Source organism: Hippopotamus amphibius, chromosome 3 (assembly GCF_030028045.1).
Source record: "Hippopotamus amphibius kiboko isolate mHipAmp2 chromosome 3, mHipAmp2.hap2, whole genome shotgun sequence".
In the NCBI taxonomy this organism is placed as follows: domain Eukaryota; kingdom Metazoa; phylum Chordata; class Mammalia; order Artiodactyla; family Hippopotamidae; genus Hippopotamus; species Hippopotamus amphibius.
In genome coordinates, this window is record NC_080188.1 from 119,718,974 (window position 1) to 119,729,401 (window position 10,428).

General features: G+C 37.9%; 1 pseudogene; it reads left to right on the forward strand.

The window, feature by feature from the left end:
- Positions 1-4,693: 4,693 nt before the first annotated feature.
- LOC130850068 (V-type proton ATPase catalytic subunit A-like) lies at positions 4,694-6,548 on the forward strand (annotated as a pseudogene).
- Positions 6,549-10,428: the final 3,880 nt, after the last annotated feature.

The following is a 10,428-nucleotide window of genomic DNA, read 5'->3' on the forward strand; positions in this document are numbered from 1 at the left end:
AAAAAGTTTCAAAACAATTCAACACCCATTTATGATAAAGAATCTCCAAAAACTGGACATAGAGGGAACATACCTCAATAATAAAGGCCATATATGATAACTCCATCCCCAACATAATCCTAAATGTTGAAAAACTCAGTGCATTTTCTCTAAGCTCAGGAACAAGACAAGAGTGCCCACTCTCACCACTATTATTCAACATAGTTTTGGAAGTTTTGCCACGGCAATCAGAGATGAAAATGAAATAAAAGTGGTCCAAAGTGGAAAAGAAGAAGTACAACTGTCACTGCTTGCAGATGGCATGATACTATATACAGATAACTATAAATATATTATCAGAAAACTATTAGAGTTAATCACAGAATTTGATAAAGCTGCAGAATACAAAATTAATGCACAGGAATCTCTTGTACTTATATACACCAAAAATGAAAATTCAGAAAGAGAAATTAAGGAAACATACCCACTTACCATTGAAACAAACAAACAAAAAAACTATAATAACTAGGAATAAACCTGCCTAAGGAGACAAAAGACCTATATGAAGAAAACTATAAGACACTGATGAAAGAAATCAAAGATGATACAAACAGATGGAGAGACATAACACGCTCTTGGATTGGAAGAATCAGCACTGTGAAAATGAATATATTATCCAAAGCAACTTATAGATTAGCACAATCCCTATTACCAATCTTATTTTTCACAGAACTAGAACAAGAAATGTTATGATTCATATGGAAGGGCAAGAGACCCTGAATAGCCAAAGCAATCTTGAGAAGTAAAGATGGAGCTGGAGAAATCAGGTTCCCTGCTTTCAAACTATACTTCAATGCTACAGTGATCAAGACAGTATAGCACTGGCACAAAAACAGAAATATAGGTCAAAGGAACAGAATAGAGAGCACAGAGTTAAACCCATGCACATATGGCATCTTATTGTTGACAAAGGAAGCCAAAATATACAATGCAGAAAAGACAGCCTCTTCAATAAGTGGAACTGGGATTACTGGATAGCTACAAATAAAAGAATGAATTTAGAACACTTCCTAACACCATACACAAGAATAAACTCAAAATGGATTAAAGAGCCAAATGTAAGGCCAGACACTATACAAATCTTAGTGGAAAACATAGGCAGAACACTCTACGACATAAATAAAACAAGATCTTTTTGGACCCACCTCCTAGAATAATAGAAATAAAATCAAAACTAAACAAATGAGACCTAATGAAACTTAAAAAGGTTTGCACAGCAAAAGAAACTATAAACAAGACAAGAAGACAACCCTCAGAATGGGAGAACATATTTGCCAATGAAGCAAGTGACAAAGGATTAATCTCCAAAATATACAAACAGCTCATGCAGCTCAATATCAAAAAAGGAAATAACCCAATTCAAAAATGGGGTGGAGGCCCTAAATAGACATTTCTTCAAAGAAGACATGCAGATGTCTAACAAACACATGAAAAGATGCTCAATATCACTATTAATCAGAGAAATTAAAGTCAAAGCTACAGTGAGGTACCACGTCACACTGGTCAGAATGTCCATCATCAAAAAATTTAGAAGCAATAAATTTTGGAGAGGTTGCAGAGAAAAGGGAACCCTCCTGCACTGTTGGTGGGAATGTAAATTGATTCAGGCACTATGGAAAACAGTATAAAGATTCCTTATAAAACTAAAACTAGAACTGATATATGACCCAGCAACCCCACTACTGGACATACACACTGAGAAAATCATGTTCCAACAAGATACAAGTACCACAATGTTAATTGCAGCACTATTTACAGTAGCCAGGAAATGGAAGCAACCTAAATGCCCATCAACAGATGAATGGAGAAAGAAGATGTGACACATATATAAAATGGAATATTATTCATCCATAAAAAGTAATGAAATTGAATTATTTGTAGTGAGGTAGATGGACATAGACAGTTATACAGAGAAAAGTAAGCCAAAAAGAGAAAAAACAAATGTCTTATGCTGACATGTATATGGTACCTAAAAAATGGTACTGATGAACCCAGTGATAGGGCAAAAATAAAGATGCAGATATAGAGAACGGACTTAAGGACATGCTGCGGGGGGTGGGGGGGCGTTGTTGAAGGGGAAGCTGGGATGAAGTGAGAGATTAGCATTGACATATATACACTATCCAATGTAAAATAGATAGCTGGTCAGAAAGTGCTGCATAACACAGAGCATCAACTCAATGATGGGTGATGACTTAGAGGGATGGGGCAGAGAGGGTGGGAAGGAGTAATGGGAGGGAGGGGATATGGGGACATATGTGTAAATACAGCTAATTCATGTTGTTGTACAGCAGAAACTGGCACAAGTGTAAAGCAATTATACTGCAATAAAGAGCTTAAAAAAAAAAAAAAAAGCCTCTCCAAAGAGTAGGCATGGAGGTAACATACCTCAAAGTAATAAAGGCCATGTATGACAAACCCACAGCCAACATCATCCTCAATACTGACAAAGTGAAAGCATTTCCTCTAATATCAGGAACAAGGCAAAGGTGCCCACTCTCATCACTATTATTCAACATAGTTTTGGAAGTTCTAGGCACAGCAATCACAGATGTAAAAGAAATCAAAGGAACCCAAATTGGAAAAGAAGGTGTAAAAAAAAAATTAGTTTGCAGATGACATGATATTATATATAGAAAACCCTAAAGAAGCTACCACAAAACTATTAGAGTTAATCACAGAATTTGCTAAAGTTGCAGGATACAAAATTAATGCACAGAAATCACTTACATTTCTATACACCAACAATTAAAAATCAGAAAGAGAAATTAAGGAAACGCCCCTGTTTACCATTGCAAAACAAATAATAAAATACCTTGGCATACACCTTCCTAAGGAGGTAAAAGACCTGTATGCAGAAAACTATAAGACACTGATGAAAGAAATCAAAGAAAACACAAACAGATGGAGAGATATACCATGTTCTTGGACTGCAAGAATCAACATTGTGAAAATGACTATATTACCAAAACAATCTACGGATTCAATGCAATCTCTATCATATTACCAATGGTGTTTTCCACAGAACTAGAACAAAAAAATGTACAATTTACATGGAAACACAGAAGACCCTGCATAGCCAAAGCAATGTTTTTTTTTTTTTTTAATTTAAATCCACTTTTTATTCTTTTATATATTTTAACAATTATACACCACTTTTAACATGAAGATGATGAAACCTCAAGGATAAGGAGGCAATATATATGATGTCCTCTATTCATTTGTCAGGATGGAAGGAAATTTCCAAAGGGTACAATGTATGAGATTTAACACTGGAAAAATCCATGTGAAGCTTGTTAACTGGCTCCACTTAGGACCAGGCAGAGCACAATAAATATAGTACTGTATAATCTTTTTAAAAGATTGCTGTAACTTGAACACATTCTTACTAAAGAAATATTATTAGTGACCAATGTGAAATTCTACAACATTTAGGTGAAGGGACACTTACAGTGAGGCTCTGAGCAAAGTTTCTCTAGCATCTTCACACCCATCCATCAACATTCTTAAAAAGGAGTTAAGAATGTGCATTGCAAATTCAGAACAACAAAAAATGAACTTGGTCAAACTTTCTTCATCATATCATTCATTAGTATCACAATCCAAGTTTTCTGGTAGGTTTTAGGTAGGAACTGAAAATTTTTGAAATTCTTTTAATTTCCACTGGTCTTAGGGCCTCTGGGTAGGAGGCCACATTGGAAGCAAATTGATTAAGCAGCACCATCACACCCACATCTCAACAAATCACTGCATAATTTTTATCTTCCAATATTCTGAAAGGTTAAAAAAGACACATGGAAGAATATTTATCCTGAAGAGCAGGCCACTGTTAGAACATGCAATCTGCAAGGATTTAAACAAACATAGCTGAACTCTCTACTGACTGCATCTTTCCTTAATAGACCAAAAGAAATACATTACCTAAAAATTTAAATAATAACATACTGAGGCATAAAATAAATTATTTATGCTATTACATTTGGGTATTTGAAATTTTAGACACGTTCCCATACCCTTTCCTCTTCCCAAAGAGGAAACAATGGTGCCAGCACGGTTGGTCAGAAATAATTCACGGGAAACTGATATTTTCAGAGCTGTTCTGCAGTGTGCCTTATCATACAAACACAGAAACTATTATTTTAAAACATATACTTAAAAGATAGGAAGAAATGATCCTTTTTTCACATGACCCAAATTCTGTTATCAGCAAAAATAAGAATTTATTTCATCCCTATGAAACAGAATGGAAACTGTTATGCTGCTACAGCTACAGATATTCTGGGAAATCTTTTGAGCCAGTGAATCAAAAACCACATGAAAGAATAATATTTTTTACAATCAGGAGACTAGTTGTTCAAAAATTAAATAAGCAAACACAAACATGTGACACATATCATTATCTTGTAACAATATAATGTCATTCTGACCCCAAGAATCACTAAAGCCCAGTTGGTCCTGACAGGTGCAAACAGCCTTTAACCATGACTAAATATCTTCTCTGTGGCATTTTACTGCCCATCACACTGCCAAGTGATTTTCAGAAGCTTAGGCTTCTAAGATGATTGAGGGCAAAAAAGAGGATGTGATGTGGATCGAGTTCTCAGTGATTGTTTTAGACAGTTTCTGCTCCTGGAGACCCAGCACGTAAATTAACATGATGGGTTTCTCCAAGCTACCCAAAACACACGATGAAGATAAAGAAAGCACATTTGGTTATGTGCATGGGGTCTCAGGACCTGTAGTTACAGCCTGTGACATGGCAGGTGCTGCCACGTATGAACTGGTGAGAGTGGGCCACCATGAGCTTGTTGGAGAGATTATCCAATTGGAGGGTGACATGGCTACTACCCAGGTGTATGAAGAAACCTCTGGTGTGTCTGCTGGAGATCCTGTACTCTGCACTGGTAAACCCCTCTTGGTAGAGCTTGGTCCTGGCATTATGGGAGCCATTTTTGATGGTATTCAAAGACCTTTGTCAGATATCAGCAGTCAAACTCAAAGTATTTACATTCCCAGAGGAGTAAATATTTCTGCTCTTAGCAGAGATGCCAAATGGGATTTCACACCTTGCAAAAACTTACAGGCTGGTAGTCACATCACTGGTGGAGATATTTATGGAAATGTCAATGAGAACTCACTCATCAAACACAAAATCATGTTGCCTCCACCAAACAGAGGAACTGTCACTTACATTGCTCCACCTGGAAGTCACAATAACTCTGATGTTGTGCTGGAGCTTGAACTTGAAGTTATAAAGGAGAAGTTCAGCATGGTCCTAGTATGGCCTGTACATCAGGTTCAGCCTGTCACTGAGAAGTTGCCAGCAAATCATTCTCTCTTGACTGACCAGAGAGTCCTTGATGCCCTTTCTCCATGTGTACACAGAGGAACTACTGCAATATCTGGGGCTTTTGGCTGTGGAAAGACAGTGATATCACAGTCTCTATCCAAGTATTCGAACAGTGATGTGATCATCTGTGTAGGATGTGGTGAGAGAGGAAATGAGATGTCTGAAGTCCTCTGGGACTTCCCAGAGCTCACGATGTAAGTTGATGGGAAGGTAGAGTCAATTATTAAGAGGCCAGCTTTGGTAGCCAATACCACCAATATGCCTGTTGCTGATAGAAAAGCCTCTATTTATACTGGAATAACACTGTCAGAATATTTCTGTGACATGGGCTATCATGTCAGTATGATGGCTAACTCTACCTCTAGATGGGCTGAGGCTCTTAGAGAAATCTCTGGTCACTTAGCTGAAATGCCCACAGATAGTGGATATCCTGCATATCTCAGTGAGTGTCTGGCCTCTTTCTATGAGTGAGCTGGCAGAGTGAAATGTCTTGGAAACCCTGAGAGAGAAGGGAGTGTCAGCATTTTAGGAGCAGATTCTCCACCTGGTGGTGATTTTTCTGATCCAGTTATGTCTGCTACTCTTGGTAATGTTCAGTTGTCCTGGGGCTTACATAAGAAACTAGCTCAAAATAAGCATTTCCCCTCTGTCAACTGGCTGATCAGCTACAGCATGTACATGTGTGCCTTGGATGAATACTATGACAAACACTTCACAGAGTTTGTCCCTCTGAGAACCAAAGCTAAGGAGATTCTGCAAGAAGAAAAATACTTGGCAGAAATTGTACAGCTTGTGGGAAAGACTTCACTAGCAGGAGCAGATAAAATCACTCTGGAGGTAGCAAAACTTATCAAAGATGATTTCCTTCAACAAAATGGATATACTCCTAATGACAGGTTCTGCCCATTCTACAAGACAGTAGGGATGCTGTCCAACATGATTGTGTTTTATGATATGGCCCCCAGAGCTGTTGAAACCACTTCTCGGAGTGACAATAAAATCACATGATCCATTATCTGTGAGCATGGGAGAGATCCTCTATAAGCTTCCCTCCATGAAATTCAAGGATCCAGTGAAAGATGGTGAGGCAAAGATCAAGGCCAACTATGCACAACTTCTTGAAGATATGCAAAATGCATTCCGTAGCCTTGAAGATTAGAACTGTGGTTTATTTCCTCCTTTTCCTCAGCAAGTTCTCATATGTGTATATTTTCCTAAATTTCTCATCTCAAACCCTTTGTTTCTTTAGTGTGCAGCTTTGAGACTAGTGCCTATGTGTGTTATCATTTGTTTCCCTGTTTATTTGGTAGGTCTTATATAAAACAAACATTCCTTTGTTCCAGTTTTGAAGGGTAGCTTGGAGAAATCCATCATGTTAATTTACCTGCCAGGGCACGAGGTGCCGAAACTGTCTAAAACAATCACCAAGAACTTGATGCACATCACACCCTCTTTTTTTCCCTCAAACATCTTAGAAGCCTAAGCTTTTGAAAAAAGCAATCTTGAGAAGCAAAAACGGAGCTGGAGGAAACAAGCTCCCTGACTTCAGATTGTACTACAATGCTACAGTGATCAAGACAGTATGGTGCTGGCACAAAAACAGAAATATATATCAATAGAACAAGATAGAAAGCCCAGAGATAAAGCCACATACATATGGTCACCTTATCTTTGACAGAGTAGGAAAGAATATACAATGGAGAAAAGACAGCCTCTTTAATAAGTGGTGCTGAGAAAACCAAACAGCTGCTTGTAAAAGAATTAATTTAAAACAGTCCCTAACACCACACACAAAAATAAACTCTATATGGATCAAAGACCTGAATGTAAGGCTTGACAGTATAAAACCCTTAGAGGAAAACAATCTATGACATAAAAGACAGCAAGACCTTTTTTTGCCCCACCTCCTTGAATAAAGGAAATAAAAACAAAAATAAACAAGTGACACCTAATGAAACTCAACAGTTTTTGCACAGCAAAGGAAAACATAAACGTAATGAAAAGACAACACTCAGGGTGGGAGAAAATATTTGCCAATGAAGCAACTGACAAAAGATTAATCTCCAACATATGTAAGTAGCTCATGCAGCTCAATGTCAAAAAATACAAACAATATCATCCAAACATGGGCAGAAGACTTAAACAGACATTTCTCTAAAGAAGATAAAGGGATGGCCAACAAACACATGAAAAGACCCTTGACATCACTAATCACTAGAGGAATGCAAATCAAAACAACAGTAAGCTATCACCTCACACCAGTTAGACTGGCCATCATCAAAAAATCTTGGAACAATAAATGCTAGAGAGACAGTGGAGAAAAGGGAACCTTCCTGAAAGGCTGGTAGGACTGTAAAGTGATAGAGCCACTATGGAAAGCAGTATGGAGGTTCTTCAAAATACTAAAAATAGAACTACCATATAATCCAGCAATATCACTACTGGACATATTCCTGGAGAAAACCATAATTCCGAAAAATACATGTACCACAATTTTCATTGCAGCATTACTTATTACAACAGCCAGGTCATGGAAACAACCCACATGTCCATGGACAGATGAAAGGATAAAGAAGATGTGGCACATATAGACAATGAAATATTACTCAGCCATAAAATGAAATGAAATTGAGTTATTTGTAATGAGGTGGATGGACCTAGAGTCTATCATACAGAGTGAAGTAAGTCAGAAAGAGAACAAAAATCCTGTATGATAGGACATATATATGGAATCTAAAAAAAAAAAATGCTATTGATGAGCTCAGTGACAGAGAAAGAATAAAAATGCAGATGTAGACAAAAGACTTCTGGATGTGGGTGTGGGGTGGGGAGGAGAAGCTGGGACAAAGTGAAAGACTAGTATTGACATTTATACACAAACAAATGTAAAATAGATAGCTAGTGGGAACAAATTGCATAACACAGCGAGATCAACTTGATGATTGGTGATGACCTAGAGGGGTGGGATAAGGAGGGTGGGAGGGAGGATCAAAAGGGAGGGGATATGGGCATATATGTATAAATGCAGCTGCTTTGCTTTGTTGTAGAGCAGGAACTGACACAACAGTTTAAAGCTATTATACTGAAATAAAGATTGAAAGAAAAATGAATACATAAAATAAAATTTGTATGGAAACACAAAAGACTCAAAATAGCAAAAAAAAAAAAAAAAAGGATTTTAAGAGAATATTTAGTGTTACAGGAAATCGTTCCAATATGACATTGAGAGAAAAAAAAAACAGAATAGAAAACAACATGACCCAGGTTTCCAAAACACATGGAAGACAGTGCAGCATACTCACAAGGCATATACATCCGGGAGATATTCTGCCCAGGTTCAAATCCTACCTCTGAAACCTACCAGTCAAGTTTCCTTGATAGGTTCATTTCTGGACATTGATTTCCTATTCTGTAAATTTGGGATAAAGGTAGTTCCACCCTCACTATGTTGCAGAAATCAATCTGTCGAGAAACCTAGCACTACACTTGCAGGGTTGGAGAAGTCAGGTTTATTAAGCCAGCAGGCCCAGACAAGTTAACACTCTAAAGTTCTGGGCCCCAAACTCAGGGTAAGCTTTACTTTTATAGTGCACATGTTTACAGAGCATAGAAGTTTCCAAACAGAAACTTACAAGAGCAGGTGCAGAAAATTCCATTTTTTTTTAGCAAAATATCTTAAAGTTACATTGGATTGTTAGGTCATCCTGTTTTTCTGTTTTTCTCAGTGCAGCAAGCATATTTCACAAAAGAAAAACAAGCATGCAGTTCTTTTTAGCTGAGTGTAAGTTTCTAACTTTCCTCTTCAACTAACCATCAGGAAAATACAAATCAAATGAAAATGAGATACCATCTCACATCCATTGGCTTGTCATTACCAAGAAACATACAATAACCAGTGTTGACGAGGATATGAAACCCTGTACACTGTTGGTGGGGACGTAAAATGATGTAGGTAGTGGAAAAAATAATGGAGATTCCTCAAAAAAATAAAAAGAGTATTCGTTTTTGATCCAACATTCCCACTTCTGGGTATTTATCCCCCCAAATTAAAATCATGATCTCACATGGATATTTGCCTTCCTAAAGTAGGAGATAAATGGGGCCCTGGGCTGGACAGCTAGTGTTTGTCATGTGGAATAAAACTGACGCTACATCCTCAACCCGACACACCAAGGACAAAACTAGGGGGTGGAGCTGAGCTCTGCTGAAGTGAAGAGATAAGGTGCCCACTCCTGAGTTCAAGGAAATCTTCCCTGTCTGCACATGCATAGGAAGGCTCCTTGGAGTCAATGAGGGAGGGGACATCACCCCATAAAAAGTGTGTACATGCACCCATAGGCCTCTTCAATGGGATCCATCTTAGCAAAAAGTTGCATATGCATCTTGGAGAGGATCCTAGGACAAGTTAGGTGTGAAAAATTAAACAGGATTGTTGGCCAAATATAAACAATGACATGGGAGGGCTCTCCTACATAAGTAACTTAAATCATCTCTTCCCTTCACTGCTAGTTCAGGATGCCCACACACTCCTCCAAGTGTGTATTTTTTGCCGAGTTTCTGACTTACTGCATTACTTGTCCAGGATGCCCCCACTTCTCCTTGTGTGTGTATCTCTGCCTAGTTTCTGACCTACTGCACTCCTGAACATTAGAGAGAATCCCCATAGGCTTTCTCTCTGGGTGTGTTATTTCTGTCTTGATTCTATCTTAAATACCTAAAATGCTTTACTGTGTGCTCTCCCATATGTTGTGCTGTGTCTCTAATAATAAACTTTGCACCTGATTTTACACTTTTTATTTCCTTGAAACATTCTAGCTTTCAAATGGGGGAAAGAGCTAGGGCTACTTTTCTTCTACTCTCTAGCCCCTAGTGATCTAGAGGTTAGAATTCCTGGTTTTTCTTCCAGGTTACCCAGTTCAATTCCAGGGCAAAAATTAAAATCTCTCATCAGGAACAGTCACTGATGTCTCACCAAGATCACTGTCATGTACATTGCAGCATCATTTGCAATAACGGAGAAGTAGAAACAAGTTAGATCC